This window comes from Heterodontus francisci, chromosome 37 (assembly GCF_036365525.1).
Source record: "Heterodontus francisci isolate sHetFra1 chromosome 37, sHetFra1.hap1, whole genome shotgun sequence".
Lineage (NCBI taxonomy): Eukaryota > Metazoa > Chordata > Chondrichthyes > Heterodontiformes > Heterodontidae > Heterodontus > Heterodontus francisci.
The window spans coordinates 15,145,482-15,167,248 of record NC_090407.1 but is presented as its reverse complement, the minus strand read 5'-3'; the positions used below and the strand labels follow the sequence as shown (position 1 = coordinate 15,167,248).

Here is a 21,767-nt window from a genome sequence, read left to right as displayed (position 1 = left end):
GGACACATACTTCAAAATGTTTAACAGCCAATAATAGGCCTAACATTTCTTTTTCCAAGGTGGAATATCTTTTTGGTGGCGATTCACTTTTTAAAAAAAAGTATCCCACTAGTTTTTCTATGCCCGATTCGTCATCTCGTAGTTGGACTGCACCGACCCCCAGGTCACAAGCACCAATCGCTACCTTGAAGGGTTGAGTAAAATTAGGAGCGGCTAACACTGGTTCATTAGTCAACTGGCCTTCAGCTTTTCAAAAGATGCCTGGCATTCCCCTGACCACACTACCTTAGTTTTCTTTTTCTATAGCAAATCTGTTAGTGAAGCAGCTACTGTTCAGAAATTTTCTGTAGAAACCACACATTCCTAAAAACCTCACCATTTCATGCTTAGTCTTCGGGATAGGGAACTCCACTGTTAAGACCAGGTCTTCACTTGGTCTTATTCTAATAAGGTTTGATTTTTAAACACATTGTGTTTTGTGCTCCCCACTTGGTGAATCCTTGTTCACCACTTTCCAATTATAAGGCAAAGAAATGAGCACACCGGGTTTTCTTAGGTTTAAAGAAGAAAAGTGAAATTAATTAAACTTACTTAAACTCTAATTCGGTTAACGCCTACGGATATACGACGCACCCATGCTAGCATGCACACGCAATACACACATGTAAATAGGGACAGAAAAGAGAAGAAAAATGAAGTAGAGAGGTTTGAGGCAGTCTCTGAAGGGGGCTTCTTGTTACTGTTTGTGTTTCCAGCTCGCCATAGAGACTTGGATTGTAGCCGGCTCTTACTTTTCATTAAAGCCCAGTATTCTTCTTAAACCTTGTCCACGTAGGAGACTTTTCTCTCTTAGAGTTTACGTGTCTTCAATGGTTTCCGAATCTGGTGAGAATGAGATAAGAGCAGACAGAAGGGAGGTTTTCTCCAGTCCAGGAGCGAACAGCTTTCTGAGTTTCTTTCTCTCAGCAAGTTCAAATTCAAACAGCCAGTTAGTCATTTGACTAAACTGACCTGGCCAGGTCTTCTGTGTCTTGGGAGAAGCAGGGACTGGGTCCTTTGTTCCAAAAACTGTCTTCCAGTATGCAAATGTCTTGCCAGTCAGGGGCTTGGCAATTCCTTGTTGTAGGCTCTCTTTTCTTCCCAGCCACAATTTTAGGTTTTAACGTTCATGTGGCGAAATAATGTGTGCCACAGTCTTGTCAGGTGGGGGCCTGCATGACATCCACCAAGGCTTGTACCTAAATCGTTCTTGGCAACACTTGTCTTTGCCCCACTATATGCCCGAGGTAGGTCACTCTTTCTTCTGTGAATTTGCTTTTGGCCAGATTTACCACTAAATCAGCTGCTTGTAATTTTGTTCAACAGTTTCTAGCTGTTTCAAGTGGTCCTTCCAAGTGTTACTGTATATTAGCACATCATCTAGATACACTATGCAGTTGGGTACACTGGCCACCACTTGATTCATTATTCTCTCAAAGGTTGCTGGGGCATTTTTTAGCCCGAATGGCATCACTTGGCACTGGTAAAGTCTGTCTGGCGTGACAAAAGCTGATATTTCTTGAGCTCGGGGTGTTAAAGGAACTTGCCAGTATCCCTTTAACAAATCTATCTTTATAAGAAACATGGAACTGCCCACACTGTCAATACAATTGCACAAGCAAGGAATTGGGTAGGAGTCTGCCTTTGTTACGGCAAAGTTGGGTTGACCCATCAGGTTTAGGCAATGATACTATTGGTGAACTCCAGCTGCTTTGACTAGGTTCAATTGTTTTCCAGCATGTATTGAATTTCTGCTTATACTTGGGCCTGTTTGTCTGGACTTGAGCGGTAAGGATGCTGTTTTAAAGGAATGGATTCCCCTACATCCACATGATGTGTGGCTTAGGTTGTACATCCTGGCTTATCCCTACAGACTCTTTTAAATGCTATGAGTAGCTTTGTTAGGTCTTCTCGTTGTTCTGCATCTAACAAAAGCATGGCATCCAATCTTCCTAACAATTCAGTATTAGATAACCGGACAGTAGGAGGTTCAACTTGAGAATCGTCTGGGCCTCCTTCTGCCTCATCCTCACTATCTCTTTTATTCTTAACTGTCCCTACCACCTAACATACCTGTACTCGCTTATCCTCCTCCCTGCAATAATATTGATTTAACATATTATTATGACACAGTCAACTCTTCTTTTCGGCGATCTGGGGTATCAAATAATTTACCTTAACAATTCTTTTGACCACTTTATACAGACCACTGAACCGTGCTTTTAAAGGTTCACCCTGTAAAGGTAATAATACTAACACTTGATCCCCTGGTTGAAATGTTCGGGTCTTTGCATGCTTGTCTGCCCATTTTTTTTATCGTGGTTTGGGATACTTTAAGGTGTTCCTGAGCTACATTGCAAGCTTTCGTGAGCTGTTTCCGGAACACTGATACATAGTCTAGCACAGAAGATTCATCCCTCTGTTCTAAAAACCTGTCTTTGATTAGTTTTAGAGGACCTTTCATCTCATGTCCGTAAAGTAATTCAAAGGACTAAAACCTGTAGACTCATTCAGTGAATCTCTAGTGACAAATAAAATAAAGTCTAGCCCTTTATCCCAATCATGGGATATTCATGACAGTATGCCCTAATCATTGTTTCGACAGTTTGATGGTACCTTTCTAAAGCTCCCTGTGTCTGTGGGTGATATGCTGAAGACTTTAACTGTGTTATACCCAAATTACCCATAACTTCCTGAAAAAATTTAAGATATAAAATTGGAACCCTGATCGGAGTGAACTTCAATTGGTAATCTACATCTCGTAAAGAATTGGGTTAACTTCTCTACTACTACCTTGGCAGTAATTGTCTTCAAGGAACTGGCTTCTGGAAATCGAGTAGCCATATCCATGATAGTGAGTACATATTGGTGTCCCGCTATTGTTTTCGGCAAGGGTCCTACACAGTCTAACGATACCCTGCTAAGAGGTTCTCCAGTAACTGGTATGGGAATTAGAGGTGCTGGTTTCATGGCAGGTTTTGGTTTCCCCACAATATGGCACGAATGGCATGTTCTACAAAACTGTACCATGTCCTTGGTAAGACCTGGCCAGTACCAATGTTGACTTATACGTGATTTGGTTCTCCGGATCCCCATATGTCCTGCTATAGGAATTTCATGTGCTAACCTTAATAATTCCCGGCAATACTTAGGTGGCACCACTACCTGTCGAACAACCGTCTGCTCTTCATCTGCAAGTCTGTGAGGTCGTCTCCATTTCCTTATCAGAACCCCATCTTTAACAGAATAGCCTTCTGGAGTTTCTTTTGCCTCAGCTTCTGTCAGAGCTGATTGTGCCATTTTATTTAACTCTGTTTCAGCTTGTTGTGCTGTGATTAAAGATAATTTGTTAAACATCTCAATTGGATTATCTAAATCCCCAAAGAAAGTTTCAGATATTTGGCTGTCTGTGGTGCCAATTGTACCTCCAACAATGGAACTTGGTTAGCCATTGCTCAGGTGACTACACACGCAGGAAATATTCCTGGAACTTTTTCCTGTAATTGTTCTGTTTCTTTAACTTCACTTGGTTTCTCTGTGAACTATGAGAGAACCTAATACTTTTGCTCCGGCCAAATCATTCCCTAGGAGTAAGTCAGTTCCATCTACTGGCAAACTATGGAAAACTCCTACAGTTACCATCCTAGACATTAGGTCACAGTCCAGGTGCACTCGATACAAAGGTACGGGTATATACTCCCCGCCAATACCATTAACTAAAACTTTAGCACTCAGTGCACTCTCTGGTGGAAATGTTATGCCTTTCCCCAGCAGAAGAGTTTGGGTTGCTCTGGTATCCCCATGTATAACTATAGGTTTGCCGACATCACTTGAGGGATCAGGAGTTACTCTTCTTTTCGACAAGAATTCCCTATAACTTTCAAGTATCTTACTCTCAAATGCAGCAGGCTTCACATAGGTATTTCATCAGTGGTGTAGCAACAAGTGTCAGTTCTCTGTTACACATTCAATGCATAAATCCTTTTTAAAGAGTCAAGATTTCTGCAAGCATTCAGGGTTTCTTAAAAATGCAGGAGGCAACAGGATAGCTTGATGCAGGGATTCTTGAGAGATAGCAGGCAATAGGAACCTGCCACATTTGAAACACAGGGTTTCTTCTCAAGAGATGCAGGATTCCTTTACAGAGAGATAATACTTTTTCTGGGTTTTCTTCTGATGTCCAGGCAGGTCAGAAATTACCTGCTTTCCGCTAATTGTTTACAAATTCAGCCCTTGCTGAACTTCCTTTCAAAACATCCACAGCGTTCAGCTTTTGTTGAACTTCCTTTCAAAACATCCATAAAGTTCAGGTGTCTCAATGACCACTGAAATCCTTTTTCATTTTTTTTTTTTAAACACACAGGATCCTAAGTTAATACAAAAACACAAATCCCCACCTGTAACACCTTACATTACTGAATTCTCAAAATACATGCAGCAAGGCTTAGAATAAAAAAAAAACAATTTGCATGTTGCATAGACCAGAATTAAAGATTTTAATTTAATATTCTTCAGCTTCGAAATATTTCTTTAAATGCTACTTTGCCATTCTTTTAGGATCCTCCTCACTATACCCTGATCAAGAACAGGAAGATTGGCTGTCCGACGCAAATTCCAAAACAGCAGCTTGCATTGATATAGCACCTTTAATGTTGAAAAATGTTCCAAAGTGCTTTAAAATTCCTAATCAGAAACATGCTCCTATTTAACTTTAAAGCAGCCGATAGTGACTTCCTAATTCAGCCTCTCCACTGAAAATTGCTCTGCATTACTCAGAACCTCCTTCTATTCACTCCCATATCTAGTTTAAGAGTTGGTTAAGAACCATGGGCACAAACCCAAATCCTACCACTTTGTGGTAGTGTTGATTCACCAATGTGTTGTCCAACCAGACCACTCTAACATTGATTTCCTAATAAACCAAGCAATGGTAATGCCACAGCAATTCAAAAGAGCTGTTGTTCAAACCTGAAATAATGTAGTTTTTAAGGAAAGACAAATGAGAACAAAAAGTAAACACCCAACACTGTACAGTGACATGACCGTACACTATATTCAAATGACAATGTTCTGCTCGAGAGTTGCAGGATACAGACTCATACTCAACGAGCTCCTGCCTTAACACGCCACTATGGTATGTACAGAACAATTGTTTGGAACTTTATTGCCAAGGGAATGCAAAGAATTTGATGCACACTCATATTACACTGCACTTGTGCACTTAATCAGAAAACTGAAAAGTAGCACTGCTTGAGAACTGGCATATTACCTTGCCTGGGGAAGTTGCACGAGTTGACAGGTCACTAAAATGAGCAAGAGATGAAGGAAAAAATGGAAATGAGGCATAGGTTGGATAAGAACAGATAACCTTAACTAAAAATAAAAATTTAATTGACAAACTCTATTTTCCACTGTAGGTAAGCATGGAAAAAAAGCCAATCTAGTCATATTAACCATGAAAATTAAAAGCCACTGCAGAAAAACAGGGTGATGGACATGTGTCCAAATTCAGGGCTGTATGAGGAGTATCATTCTTTCTCCATTACTATGCATATAACTCAATTGCTGCTGTCACGGACTTCTTTTATTTTCCTCTTCAAATTAAAACATTGTGCCTTTTAGACAGGGAGAGAAGTTAGATTTCTGAGAGCAGTGAGCCACAGCTGCATTTTGTTACCTAGGCAACAGCAGGCAACAAACACATGGTATGTTTGTGAGAAACTGGCAAAAACCAGTCTAAACCAGTTTGTTTGGAGAGACTCACCAGCGAAGCATACTGAAGAGAAAAGAGCTGTCCATTCTCTCTCAGCAGAAATTCAAGAAGGAGCTACAGGCCGAATTACTTGCCTAAAGAGGAAACAACCCTTTTCAGAGACCAATTGGTATTGCTGAAGGTAGCAAAACTTCTTTTTCTTTACTTCCAAGCCAGGAAGTACTTGCTTCAAGATCGAATCTCTCTTGACTGATTGAGTTTTCTGGAATTAGAAGTAAAGTTTCAACTGAGAGCCTCAGTTTTAAAATTCAAGTTGACTTCTTGTTGTGCTCACCGTTGAAGGAAATGTTTGATGCCTCATACAGCTGAAGACTTTGAATGCCTATCAAAAAACAGACTGCTTCATCAAATCCAAGTGAAGAGTTTGAGTAGCATTTGATTATTTCCACATTAGAATGCCTCATCCATCAGGAACGTAACCCACAGAGACCTATTTATTTATTCTTAAGAAACAGCTAATTTTAAAAACACCACTTTTAAAACCAGTTAACTACTGTTATTTTTGAGTGTATATGTATGAATGGGAGAGTTAGATTAAAATAAGAAGTTATAAAGGTCTTTAGACATAGGTTTATCTTAACAGTGTTTAAGATTTAGTTTTCATGAATAGTTAATTTGTTGTTGTCTAAAGATAACTGGTTTGGTCTATTTTATTCCGGGGGTGACTAGTGTATTTAATTTGTCTGTTTTCCGGTTGAGTGGATAAACTTTAATAATATGCTGCGACCTGTGAAGTGATGGGACTGAATTGATACAATTGTGGCGGGAGCAATGCACTAACACTGTGCATATAGAACCATAGAAAAATTATGGCACAGAAGGAGGCCATTCAGCCCGTCGTGTCCGTGCCGGCTGAACAAACTAGCTGCCCAACCTAATCCCACCTTCAAGCACTTGGTCCATATGCAAGGACAAGCATTTAAAAATATTGTTTAAAAAAAAAATTAGCGGCTCCCACTTGCCCACGTAAACACTACATACAAAAATTATTCACTGAAATGAAACTCCAGTGCCTACCTCATTTACCCTAAACAACCCAATTACATTTCATTGAAAAAATGGTTTTCTCTTGCATCTCTTTTGGGCAATAAATGCTAACAATGCCCATAGAAAAATCCAAGTCTAAATTTTAAGTGTTTGCTAATACTTAATGTTGAGGTATGTATTTTCTTGTAATTATTCTTTCCTTACAAAACAATGATATTTCCATATTATGGTACAGAATACATCACATAATCACAGAATTGTTACAGTGCAGAAAGAGGCCATTCAGCCCGTCGTGTCTGCACCGGCTCTCCTAATGAGCATTTCACCCAATGCCATTCCCCCGCCTTCTCCCTGTAGCCCTGCATATTCATCCTTTTCAGATAACTGTCTAATTACCTTTTGAATACCTCCATTGAAACTGCCTCCACCACATTCTCTGGTAGTGCAGTCCAGATCCTAACCACTCACTGCATGAAAAAGATTTTCCTTATGTCGCATTGCTGCTTTTACCAATCACTTTAAATCTGTGCCCTCTTGTTCTCGATCCTTTCAAGAGTGGAAACAGTTTTTCCCTATCCACTCTGTCCAGACCCCTCATGATTCTGAATACCTCTATCAAATCTCCTCTCACCCTTCTCTTCTCTAAGGAAAACAGTCCCAACTTCTCCAATCTATCTTCATAACTCAAAGTCCCTCATCCCTGGAACCCTCATGAATCTTTTCTAGATTCTCTCCAATGCCCTTGCATCTTCCCTGAAGTGTGGTGCCCAGAACTGGACGCAATACTCGAGCGAAGGCTGAACTAGTGTCTTATATAAGTTGAACATAACCTTCTTGCTCTTAAACTCTATGCCCCTATTAATAAAGCATAGGATACTGTATGCTTTATTAACTGCTCTCTCAACCTGTCCTGCTACCTTCAATGTCTTCTGCACATATAATCCCAGGTCCCTCTTCTCTTGCACCGCCTTTAGACTTGTACCCTTTGTTTTATTGTCTCTCTCTCCATGTTCTTCCTACCAATGTCCTTCCTACCAAAATGAATGACAAAAATAAATGATACGTTGTGGCTTCCATGTGGAGAACCTGGAGATAGATTTCAGTGAACGGCAATAGTGTTGGTGTGTACAAACTTTCTTGTCTATCATGCCAATCTTGGTGGATTATGGTTGTAGCACCAGAGCACAAGTCCAGCCCAGTCGCTTCCTACCTGCACCCGTGACTCTTCCGATGCCCTCCATCACTTGAATAGTTTCCCAGCCTGAACAGTCTCCTCCACTTCGTGCGTCCAATACATAGAGTTATACAGCACAGAGATAGGCCCTTCAGCCCATCGTGTCTGTGCCGGCCATCAAGCACCTAACTATTCTAATCCCATTTTCCAGCACTTGGCCGGTAGCCTTGTATGCTATGGTGTTTCAAGTGCTCATCTAAGTACTTCTTAAATGTTGTGAGGGTTCCTGCCTCTACCACCTCTTCAGGCAGTGCATTCCAGATTCCAACCACCCTCTGGGTGAAATTTTTTTTTCCTCAAATCCCCTCTAAACCTCCTGCCCCTTACCTTAAATCTATGCCCGCTGGTTACTGACCTCTCTGCTAAGGGAAAAAGTCTCTTTCCTATCTAACCTATCAATGCCCCCAATAATTTTGTATACCTCATCCTTCTCTGTTCTAAGGAAAACAACCCGAGCCTTTTCAGTCTCTCTTCATAGCTGAAATGCTCCAGTCCAGGCAACATCCTGGTGAATCTCCTCTGCACCCTCTCCAGTGCAATCACATCCTTCCTGTAGTGTGGTGCCCAGAACTGTACGCAGTACTCCAGCTGTGGCCTTAACTAGCGTTTTATACAGCTCCATCATAATCATAGTCTATGCCTCGGCTAATAAAGGCAGGTATCCCATATGCCTTCCTAACTACCTTATCTACCTGTGCTGCTGCCTTCAGTGATCTATGGACAAGTACACCAAAGTTCCTCTGACCTTCTGTACTTCCTAGGGGGGTCCTACCATCCATTGTATATTCCCTTACTTTGTTGGTCCTCCCAAAATGCATCACCTCTCACTTCTCAGAATTAAATTCCATTTACCTCAGCTCTGCCCATCTTACCAGCCCATCTGTATTGTCCTGTAATCGAAGGCTTTCCTCCTCACTATTTACAACACCACCAATTTTCGTGTCATCTGCGAACTTACTTATCATACCTCCTATATTCACGTCTAAGTCATTCATGTACACTGTAACAGCAAGGGTCCCAGCACCGATCCCTGCGGTACACCACTGGTCACAGGCTTCCACTCGCAAAAACAACCCTCGACCATTATCCTCTGTTTCCTGCCACCAAGCCAATTTTGGATCCAGTGTGCCAAATTGCCTTGGATGCCATGGGCTCTTACCTTCTTAACCAATCTCCCATGCGGGCCCTTATCAAAAGCTTTACTGAAGTCCATGTAGACGACATCAATTGCTTTACCCTCATCTACACATCTAGTCACCTCCTCGAAAAATTCAATCAAGTTAGTTAGATACGCTCTCCCCCTGACAAAGCCATGCTGACTATCCCTGCCTCTCCAAATGGTGATTAATCCTGTCCCTCAGAATTTTTCCAATAGTTTCCCAACCACTGATGTTAGACTCAACGGCCTGTAATTACCTGGTCTATCTCTGCTACCCTTCTTGAATAATGGTACCACATTCACTGTCCTCCAGTCCTCTGGCACCTCTCCTGTGGCCAGAGAGGATCTGAAAATTTGTGTCTGAGCCCCTGCTATCGCCTCCCTTTCCTCACACAACAACCTGGGATACATCTCATCTGGGCCTGGGGATTTATCCACTTTTAAGCCCGCTAAAACATCTAATACTTGCTCCCTTTCAATGTTATTATGTTCAAGTATATCGCAATTCCCCTCCCTGATCTCTACACCTACATCGTCCTTCTCCATAGTGAATACAGATGAAAAGTAATCATTTAAAACCTCACCTATGTCCTCCGGCTCCACACACAAATTGCCACTTTGGTCCCTAATGGGCCCTACTCTTTCCCTGGTTATCCCTTTGCCCTTAATATACTTATAAAACAGCTTGGGATTTTCCTTTATCTTGCCCGCCAGTGTTTTTTCATGTCCCCTCTTCGCTCTCCTAATTACTTTTTTTAAGTACCCCAGTACATTTTCTATGCTCCTCGAATGCCTCTGCTGTTTTCAGTGCTCTGAATTTGCCATAAGTCTCCTTTTTTTTCCTGATCCAACACTCTATATCCCTTGACATCCAGGGTTCCCTGGACTTGTTGGTCCTACCCTTCACCTTAACGGGTACACGTTGGCTCTGAACCCTCACTATTTCCTCTTTGAATGACTCCCACTGGCCTGATGTTGACTTTCCTACAAGTAGCTGCTCCCAGTCCACTTTGGCCAGATCCTGTTTTATCATATTGAAATTGGTCTTCCCCCAATTCAGTACCTTTATTTCGGGCCCGTCTTTGTCCTTTTCCATAACTACCTTAAATCTTACAGAGTTATGGTCACTATCCCCGAAATGCTCTCCCACTGATACTTCTACCACTTGTCCTCCATCTCCCACCAGTACAGTCTGAGAGTTCACCTTTACCAGAGGCCTGTCCAGTTACCATCCACCACCTTCCTCTGCCTGCCTAAATTTTTCTCACATTGAGCAACTTCGCCTTAAACTTCACTCACCTGCTCCAAATAAAAAGGTGTTGCTATGGTCACCAGCGTAGGTCTTAACCGGGCCTGTCTTTTAGTGGGAAATATGGAACATTCTTTGTTCCAGTCCGACTCAGGTCCCCTCCCTCATATATTTTCCTCCAGTACACTGATGACTGTATTGGTGCTGTTTCCTGCTCTTGCCCTGAACTGAAAGACTTCTTCAACTTGACTTCTAATTTCCACCCTTCTGTCGCCTTCACATGGCCCATCTCAGACTCTTCCCTTCCCACCCACGACTTCTAGGATAGGTGATCTTTTGATATTCATTATAAGCTCAGAGACCAGGAGAAGTGTGCAGCAGACCGGGATCACTGAGGTGAGGGAGGGGAAGAAGGAAAAAAAAAATCAAACTGTGACATGACAGGAAGGCCATAAGTTGATTGTCTGGTGAGTATTGCAGCTTTGTTTCCCTTCCTCCAAAGTTAGGAAGTTAGTCCATGGAGCTAGGAAATTAAAACTGACTTTCTTTTTTAATCATAAGGGTTAACTTCCCTATACTGAAGTGATGCCAACAGAAGGGAAGTGAATAGCTGGTGAGTCTTCTCTTTTATTTTTAAGTAGTAAGTTTTATTAGTAGCAGTAAGGTTTATTATCTAATAAATGGAAGAATGGCAGGGCTGCTCCAACCTCTAGAGCACATATCCTGTGCTATGTGGGCACTCCAAGATACTTCTAGTGTCCTGGATAACCATATGTGGTTAGTGCCGTCAGTTGCAGCAGCTCGAGCTCTGGGTTTCGGAGCTTGTACAGCAACTGGCATCACTATGGTGCAACCGTGAGGTTGAGAGCTTTGTGAATAGCATGTTTATAGATATGGTCACCCCAGAGCTTAAGAGTATGCAGGCAGAGAGGGAATAGGTGGCCGTCAGACAGTCAAGAAGAAACAGGCAGGTAGTGCAAGAATCTCCTGAGTGCATTTCGTGAGGGTTCTGAATACTGACTAAAGTGATAGTTAATCTGGAGAGTGCAGCCAGAGCCAAGTCCATGGCACCATGTTTGGCTCAGCTGCACAGGGGAGCACCAAGACGACTGGAAGCGCAATTGTGATAGGAGATTCGATAGTTAAGGGAATAGACAGGGGTTTCTGCGGCCACAGATGTGAATCCAGGATGGTGTGTTGCCTCTCTGGTGCCAGGGCCAAGGATTTCACTAAACGGCTGCAAAGCAACCCGAGGGCAGAGGGTTAACAGCCAGCAGTTGTGGTTCACATTGGTACCAATGACATAGGTAGAAAGAGGGATGTGGTCCTGCAGTCAGAGTTTAGGGAGCTAGGTAGGAAATTAGCAAGCAGGACCTCAAAAGTCACCTGATTACTCTCAGTACCATATGCAAGTGAGTATAGAAATAGGAAGATATAACAGATGAATGTGTGGCTGGAAAGATGGTGCAGGAGGAAGGACTTTAGATTCCTGCGACAGTAGGACCAGCTCTGAAGGGGAGATGGGACAGGTACAGGCCAAACGGGTTACACCTGAACAGAGCCGGGACCAATTTCCTTGTGGGGTGATTTGCTAGCACTATTGGGGAGGGTTTAAACTATCTCGGCAGAGGTGTGGGAACCAGGAGGTAATACTAGAAAGAAATAGCAAGGTGCACAGAATCCTGGGAGAGATAGACAGTACTAGAGTAGGAAACAGGAAGTTATTAAATGGGTTCGGAGTAAAGGAGAAAGTAATAAAGTCTAAATTAGGGTTACTGTGCATGTATGTGAATGCACAGAGTGTGATAAATAAGACTGGTGAGTTACAGGCACAGATTGCAAGTGGAAGTATGATGTTGTGGCAATGAGAGAGACCTGGCTCAAAAAAGGGTATCAAGTATTCCTGAATACAAGATCTTCAGCAAAGATAGGAAAAGGTAGTTTTGATTAAGGAGAACATTGAACTGCTGGAGAGAGGGGTTGTCCCAGAGGGGTCAACGAGAGAATATATTTGGTTCGAGTTAAGGAACAAAAAAAATGTACAATTACCTTGCTCAAGCTAGTCTATAGGCCAATTAGTGGGAAAGATGGAGAGGAACAAATTTGCAAGGAAATTACAGAGAGATGTAAGAATTACAGAGTGGTTATAATGGGGGACTTAAATTATATAAATATAGACTGGGATAGTAGTAGTGTAAAGGACGTGTGTCCTCAGTACCTTGCTCTACGGCAGCGAGGCCTGGACAACGTATGCCAGCCAAGAGCGACGTCTCAATTCATTCCATCTTCGCTGCCTTCGGAGAATACTTGGCATCAGGTGGCAGGACTATATCTCCAACACAGAAGTCCTTGAAGCGGCCAACATCCCCAGCTTATACACACTACTGAGTCAGCGGCGCTTGAGATGGCTTGGCCATGTGAGCCGCATGGAAGATGGCAGGATCCCCAAAGACACATTGTACAGCGAGCTCGCCACTGGTATCAGACCCACCGGCCGTCCATGTCTCCGTTATAAAGACGTCTGCAAACGCGACATGAAATCGTGTGACATTGATCACAAGTCGTGGGAGTCAGTTGCCAGCATTCGCCAGAGCTGGCGGGCAGCCATAAAGACAGGGCTAAATTGTGGCGAGTCGAAGAGACTTAGTAGTTGGCAGGAAAAAAGACAGAGGCGCAAGGGGAGAGCCAACTGTGCAACAGCCCCAACAAACAAATTTCTCTGCAGCACCTGTGGAAGAGCCTGTCACTCCAGAATTGGCCTTTATAGCCACTCCAGGCGCTGCTTCACAAACCACTGACCACCTCCAGGCGCGTATCCATTGTCTCTCGAGATAAGGAGGCCCAAAAGAAAAGAAAAGGACAGAGAGGCACAAGAGTTCCTAGAGTGTGTTGAGGAGAATTTTCGACAGCAGTATGGCTCCAGTCCAATGAGAAAGAAGGCATTGCTAGACCTGGTTCTTGGGAATGAGGTGTGCCAAGTGGATCAAGTGTCAGTAAGGGAACATTTAGGGGACAGTGATCATTGTATCATAAGATCTAGGTTGGCTATGGAAAAAGACAAGGAACAATCCAGAGTAAGACTAACCGGGGGAAATCCAACTTCAATGGGCTAAGAATGGATCTGACCCAGATAAATCGGAATCAAAGGTTGGCAGGCAAAACTGTATCTGAAGAATGGGCTGCCTTTCAGGAGGAGATAATTTGGGTATAGTCATGGTAAAGTGGAAAGGTAAGGAAACAAATCCAGACCTCCCTGGATGACGAAAGGGATAGAGATTAAGATGCAAAAAGAAAAATAAGAAAATGCTCATGACAGGTTGGTAATACAACCAAGAACCAGGCTGAATAAAGAAGGTTCAGAGGAGAAGTGAAAAAGCAAATAAGAGAAGCAAATATAGCTGCCAGTCTCTGGTCATACTAACATAAACGAGAATCCAAACAGTTTCTATAGGCATATAAATAGTAAAAAGGTGGTAAAAGGAGGAGTGGAGCCAATTCCGGACCAAAAAAGGTATTTACACATGGAAACAAGGAGCATGGCTGATGTATTAAATGAATACTTTACATCTGTCTTTACCAAGGAAGATGACGCTTCCCACGTCATGGTGAAATAGGAGCTATTTCAGACACTAGAAGGGTTGAAAATTGATAAGGCTGTCTGTACTTAAAGTTGATAAGTCACCAGGACTGGATGAGATGCACCCAAGGATACTGAGGGAAGTGAGAGTGGAAATTGCAAAGGCACTGGCCATAATTTTCCAGTCTTTCTTGGACTCGGGGTGGTGCCAGAGGGCAGGAGAATTGCAAATGTTACACCCTTGTTCAAAAAAGGGTGTAAAGATAAGCCCAGCAACTACAAGCCAGTCAGTTTAACTTTGGTGGTGGGGAAGCTTCTGGAAAAGATAATTTGAGACAAAATTAATAATCACTTGGGCAAATGTGGGTTAATTAAGGAAAGTCAGCATAGATTTATGGGCAAATCATTTTAACTAACATGCTCGAGTTTTTTTGGAGAGATAACAGAGAGGGTTGGTGAGGGTAATGCTGTTGATGTGGTGTACATGGACTTCCAAAAAGGCATTTGATAGAAGTGCCACACAACAGACTTGTGAGCAAAGTTATATCCCATGGCATAAACGTGGCAGGAGCAACATGGATACAAAATTGGCTGACAGGAAACAGAGAGAAGTGGTGAATGGATGTTTTTCGGACTGGAGGGAAGTTTGTAGTGGAGTTCCCCAGGAGTCGGTGTTAGGAGCCTTGCTCTTCCTGATACATAGCTGTGACCTAGACCTTGGTGTACAGGACTCAATTTCAAAATCTGCAGATGATACAAAACTTGTAAGCATTGTGAACTGTGAAGAGGATAGTGTTAAACTTCAAAAGGACATAGACAGGTTGGTGGAATGGACGGAGAGGTGGCAGATGAAATGCAGAGAAGTGTGAAGTGATTAATTTTTGAACGAAGAACGTAGAGGAACAATATAAAATAAATGGTGCGATTCTAAAGGGGGTGCAGAAACAGAGGGACCTGGGTGTATCTGTGCATAAATCATTGGAGATGACAGGACAGGTTGAGCACCCTGGGCTTTATTAATAGGGGCATCGAGTACAAAAGCAAGGAAGTTATGTTTTCGACTTGTATAAAACACTGGTTCAGCCTCAACTGGAATAGTGCATCCAGTTCTGGGCACCACACTTTAGGAAAGATGGGAATGGCTACACTTCCTCACACCCTGCTTCCTGTAAGGGCTCCATTCTATTCTTTCAGTTTTTCCGTCTCCGTCATATCTGTTCAGACAATGCAACCTTCCATACTAGCACTTCCGATAGGACTTCCTTTTTCCTCATCCGAGGATTCCCCACGCCATTGTGGTTGACAGAACTCTTGACTGCGTCTGTTCCATTTCGCACATTTCTGCTCTCACCCCTTCACCTCCCTCCCAAAAGCAATGCAGGGTTCTCTTTGTCCTCATCTTGCACCCCACCAGCCTCCGTATTCAATGCATCATCCTCCACCACCTCGAGCGTGATGCCACCATCAAACACATCTTCCCCTCCCCCTTCACCATTCCGAAGGCACCGTTCCCTCTGCGATACCCTGGCCCACTCCTCAGTCACACCCAACACCGCCTCCCCTTCCCATGGCATTTTTCCATGCACGCACACGAGATGTAACACCTCCCCTTTTACCTCCTCCCTTCTCACCATCCAAGGCCCCAAATACTTTTACCAGGTGAAACAGCGACTTACGTGTACTTCAATTTAGTATACTGTATTCGCTGCTGATGACGTGGTATCCTCTGCACTGGAGACACCAAACGCAGATTGGGTGACTGCTTTGCGAAACACTTCCAGTCAGTCCAAAAGCTTGACCCTGAGCTTCCAGTCGCCTGTCATTTTAATTCTTCACCTCACTCTCACTCTGACCTTGGTTCTCGGCCTCCTGCAGTTTTCCAATGAAGCTGAATGCAACCTCGAAGACTCAGCACTTTGCAGCCTTCTGGACTCAACAATGAGCTCAACAACTTCAGATCATAATCTCTGCCCCCATTTTGTTTCCTTTTTCTTTGCTTTTTGTTCTTTGCTGGGTTTTTTTTCTCTCTTGTTCCTCTTTTACTGTTTTTTTTTTTGCTTTTGGACAATGGCTGTCCATCGTTCTGCTATTCATACTCCTCTAGTCATAGCTTTTGTTTCTTTACATGTCCCATTACCACCCCCTCTGGTCTCACACCATCAACCCCAGACATTCAGGTTGGCTGCAGCATGCCCCATTTGATGTATGATCTATGTGGGAGAGACCATCATCACTAGAGGTTTTAAAATAAAAATGATGTTTGGTGCCCATGAAAAACACAGGAGTTTTTTTTTGCTTAACTGCCAAATATGGTAAATTTTCAAGAAACCAAGCATCAGATTTGAGAAACTTTAAAAAAAAATATGAAGTACAACAAACCTAAAAGAAATTCTTGATCAATTTTGGCCAGTAGTTCAAAGAATGACTATACCAAAAATAAAAGTTTTGGGGATTCCCATTTCTGCTAAGTACTCATTGGTCCTTCAAACAGCTTATTAATCAGCTACTCACCTCCAGTCTCATCAGCTGCTCTTGGTATGAGTACATGGTTGTCATTGAGGACTGAATGAGCACAACAAAAAAGGTACCCAAAAAAAAAGCCATAATGTTGAGACATACTGGTTAGAAGCTCATTAGTCAGTTGTTTAAAATACTAATATGCAGCATTCTGTTCAAAGTGAATGCAACAAAAAAGGCACCTGATATTGAAAATGCTAGCATCAAGAGAAATGGGAGGGCGTTTCATTTATAAACTGTTTAAAATACCAGAAAATGCTCAGCAGCTCTATTTGGCAATTCAACAGCACACAATCAGAAGGTGGGAAACATCGACAGAAGGTATCAGTGGGATAAAAACAATGGGGAATCCAACACAAACTGAAATCAGTATAGCCAACTTACGCTGATCACTACAGCCAAACAAAAAAAAAGTAATGCTTTTGGAAATTGAATTCAAGTATTATAACTGCATGAGTTTTTTTTCTTTTTCTTTCACAAGATGTGGGTGTCACTGGCAAGGCCAACATTTTGTTGCCCATCCCTAATTGCCCTCGACAACTGATTGGCTTGCTAGACCACTTCAGAGGGCAGTTCAGAGTAAACCACACTGCTGTGGGTCTGGAGTCACACGTTGAACAAACCAGGTCAAGGTCAGCAGATTTCCTTCCCTAAAGGACATTAGTGAACCAGATGGGTTTTTACAACAATTCTATGTTAGTTTCAGAGAACCATTATTGAGACAAGCGCTCAATGCCAGAATTTTTTTTAATTAATTGAACTGTAATTCCACCAGCTGCCATAGTGGGATTTGAATCCATAACCCAGGGAATTAGCTTGGGCCTCTTGATTACTAGTCGAGTGACATTACTACTACACCACTGTTTCCCCTATAAAAGCAGATTATACTGGATTTGCTATTTATAGACTATTTGCACATAGCTTAATTTCAAATTTCTCCTTCTCCAACACTTTCTATTGCCTTGGTACCCCTATATCATATATCAACTATCGGTAAGAATGGATCAACAATATTCTCAAAGCTCTGCCAATGCCATGATGAATGAAACAATGGAAGGTGTACAGTGGTGGCCCTGGGTTCAGCATGAGAGAGAGAGCGCGCGAGAGAGACAGCAAGAGAGCGCGAGAGAGAGAGAGAAAACCAAAATCTCACAAAATAGTGGCACACTGATGCTTCCAAGCTCTGCCCACTGTTCAAACATGGAAGACAGGAAGAAGGTTCAATAGAGTTAGCCTAGTCGAAGCAGATTAAATCAATTGTGGTACAAAGACAGGAAGTTGCTCAAGATGAAAGTCAAGTCCAGGTCAAAACAAAAATTACTGAATGGAAAGCATCATTTGAGAACATGTGGTAAAAGAGAGCCAAAAGAGAACAAGGGCAGAACTCATCAACGTGTAAACATATTTAGTTTTTAGTCGTGGAATACCCTAAGTACCTGGTGTAATATCTGAAGGGTATCCAAATCCGAAGACCATGTAACTATGCTTGATTGTAATTCTGCTATTGTAACTTCTCTTCACAACACATTTTAAAAACAAGAAAACTCTGGCGTCGAACACTCACGTTTAATTTAACTTTATAATTAACGAACAATTCAACGCTCACATATAATTATATACATTAAGAAAAACATCTGTAGTAATTATGAGACAATAATCCAATAAAAGGATTTAAGTCTGCGAACTACAGGAGCAAAGATCAAGTGGTTTACATCAGTGGCATGAATTGAAATTAGATCACTGCTTTGAAATGTCTATGAATGCGCCTCGAATTTATGAATTGCATGGACAACAATTAAGAAATGAAGAATGTTATTTGTCTCTTCGTCCCACTTCCTTCTCTCCATGAAATCTCCTACAGTCAGCATCAATAACAGGCATGAAAGTTACAACAAAATGCACACACATATCCGGCATAGTTCATGCCAGAAATAAGCCACTGGGGGAAGAAAATCACTTGGCAAAACAGGACATACAACCCAAATTGATCAATGAGCAATTAAAATGAATTGCGACAGAAATAAACAATCGGTCTTCATTTTATAATATCCTGATATAAATCTAATCACGTATATTTCTTGGCAAAAGCCTTAAGCATTTATTAGGATTCAAATATCCTAATATTTTCGATATTAAATAACCAATCATAGGACATGACTAAAATGTTACTCTTTTCAGATACACTGAGGTTAAATATAACACTGGAGCCAAGAATCACTCCATCAAGGTGAAAATCATCATTGTGAAATTCATCGAACCAGTGAAAATTGAGGGTGCTGTATAAATGTAGTGCCTGATTACTGTCACTAGAGAGCCCTAGAGCATTTATGCAGCTAACAGTTTCTGGAAGCAGTCATCAAGGACTCCATTATCATTTTGTGCCATGCTTTAAACTTTGACATTGTTGGCTGATCTGAAATGACTATTTATTTTAGAGATACAGCACTGAAACAGGCCCTTCGGCCCACCGAGTCTGTGCCGACCAACAACCACCCATTTATACTAACCCTACAATAATCCCATATTCCCTACCACCTACCTACACTAATGGCCAATTTACCTATCAACCTGCAAGTCTTTGGCTGTGGGAGGAAACCGGAGCACCCGGCGAAAACCCACACAGTCACAGGGAGGACTTGCAAACTCCGCACAGGCAGTACCCTGGAGCTGTGAGGCTGCGGTGCTAACCACTGCGCCGCCCCTAGAAATAATCCCAGTGCTCTGTTAGCATTTTAAATTGGTTTGCTAACCTGCAATGCTGCTTTTAATGGTTTGTTCATTCGTATCCCCAGATCACTTTGCTCTTCTACCCCATTCAGCTTTGCATTTTCCAAGCTGTACGTGATGTTTCTATTTTTCCTATCAAAGTGCATCACCTCACATTTATCTATGTTACAGTTCATTTGGCACTTCGCTACCCAGTCTGAAAGCTTTCATGTCTTCTTGTAGTATGCTACCTTCTTCCTCAGTGTTAGCTATACTCCTCAGTTTGGTATCATATGCAAATGTTGACAGTTACTTGTTTCCAAATCCAAATCCTTAATGTAAGTTAATAATAGTGGTCCCAACATTGATCCTCGTGGAACACTGCTTTTTACTTCATCCAATCTGAGTAACTACCTTTTATCCCTACTCTGCTTTCTATTTAACCCAATTTGCTATACGTTCAGCTATTTGCCCCCCGACTCCACATGCTCTAACATTTGTCATGAGCCAACTGTGTGATACTTATCAAAGGCTTTTTGAAAATCCAAGTATATGACATCTGCTGCATTACCCTTATCTATTCTTTCTGATATCTCTTCAAAGACTTCCATCAGTTTAGTTAAGCAGAACTTGACCTTTTGGAGTCCATGCTGACTACCTTTTTCCAAATGATATGTTCAGTCTCTAGGTGCTCTTTTATCTCTTCTTTTTTGGTATAAATTATATCTTTGCAACCACTGACATTTAAGCTGACTGGTCCCGAGTACCCAGCTCTTGTTCTACTTTGTATATAAGAACAACATTAGCTGTCCAACTTATATAAAACTAGTGCTGCTGCTATCTCCTCCCTAATTTCCATGCTCATGCGTCGGGTGTATACTATCCAGACATGGGGTTTATCCTGTTTTAGTTTTGATAATTTGTCAATTATTTTCTCCCTTGCTATCCCAACTGTATGATTATTCTTTTCAAGCTCATCCTCTAGTAATGCGTCTATTTTCTTAGCTTCTTTACTAAAAACTGAAGCAAAGTAATCATTCAATACTTGTGTCATTTCTCTCTGCCTTCCTTGTGAGCTTATAATAACATAAGAAATAGAAGCAGGAGTAGGCCATTCGGCCCCTCAAGCCTGCCCCGCCATTCAATAAGATCATGGCTGATCTGCCCCAGACCTCAACTCCTCTTTGGTGTCAGATCCTCATAGCCCTCCACTCCCTGATATTTCAAAAATCTACCTACCTCCTCTTTAAATACTTTCAGTGATCTAGTCTCCACAACTCTGAGGTAGAGAATTCCAGAGATTCACCACCCTCAGAGAAGAAATTTCTTCGCATCTCAGTTTCAAATGAGTGTCCCCTTATTCTGTAACTAGGTCCCCACTAGTTTTTAGAACATTACAGCGCAGTACAGGCCCTTCGGCCCTCGATGTTGCGCCGACCTGTGAAACCATCTGACCTACACTATTCCATTTTCATCCATATGTCTATCCAATGACCACTTAAATGCCCTTAAAGTTGGCGAGTCTACTACTGTTGCAGGCAGCGCGTTCCACGCCCCTACTACTCTCTGAGTAAAGAAACTACCTCTCACATCTGTCCTATATCTATCACCCCTCAACTTAAAGCTATGTCCCCTCGTGTTTGCCATCACCATCCGAGGAAAAAGACTCTCACTATCCACCCTATCTAACCCTCTGATTATCTTATATGTCTCTATTAAGTCACCTCTCCTCCTCCTTCTCTCCAACGAAAACAACCTCAAGTCCCTCAGCCTTTCCTCGTAAGACCTTCCCTCCATACCAGGCAACATCCTAGTAAATCTCCTCTGCACCCTTTCCATAGCTTCCACATCCTTCCTATAATGCGGTGACCAGAACTGCACGCAATACTCCAGGTGCGGCCGCACCAGAGTTTTGTACAGCTGCAGCATGACATCGTGGCTCCGAAACTCGATCCCCCTACTAATAAAAGCTAACACACCATATGCCTTCTTAACAGCCCTATTAACCTGGGTAGCAACCTTCAGGGATTTATGCACCTGGACACCAAGATCTCTCTGTTCATCTACACTACCAAGAATCTTCCCATTAGCCCAGTACTCTGCATTCCTGTTACTCCTTCCAAAGTGAATCACCTCACACTTTTCCGCATTAAACTCCATTTGCCATCTCTCAGCCCAGCTCTGCAGCCTATCTATGTCCCTCTGTACCCTACAACATCCTTCGGCACTATCCAGAACTCCACCGATCTTAGTGTCATCCGCAAATTTACTAACCCACCCTTCTACACCCTCTTCCAGGTCATTTATAAAAATGACAAACAGCAGTGGCCCCAAAACAGATCCTTGCGGTACACCACTAGTAACTAAACTCCAGGATGAACATTTGCCATCAACCACCACCCTCTGTCTTCTTTCAGCTAGCCAATTTCTGATCCAAAGCTCTAAATCACCTTCAACCCCATACTTCCGTATTTTCTGCAATAGCCTACCATGGGGAACCTTATCAAACGCCTTACTGAAATCCAT

At 42.3% G+C, this 21,767-nt stretch overlaps 1 protein-coding gene across 2 annotated transcripts in view; it reads right to left on the bottom strand.

Annotated features, from left to right (window-relative positions):
* The window catches only part of prkcz (protein kinase C, zeta), a 744,042-nt gene that overhangs the window by 563,004 nt on the left and 159,271 nt on the right, over positions 1-21,767 (bottom strand). The gene's annotated exons all lie outside the window — the stretch shown is intronic.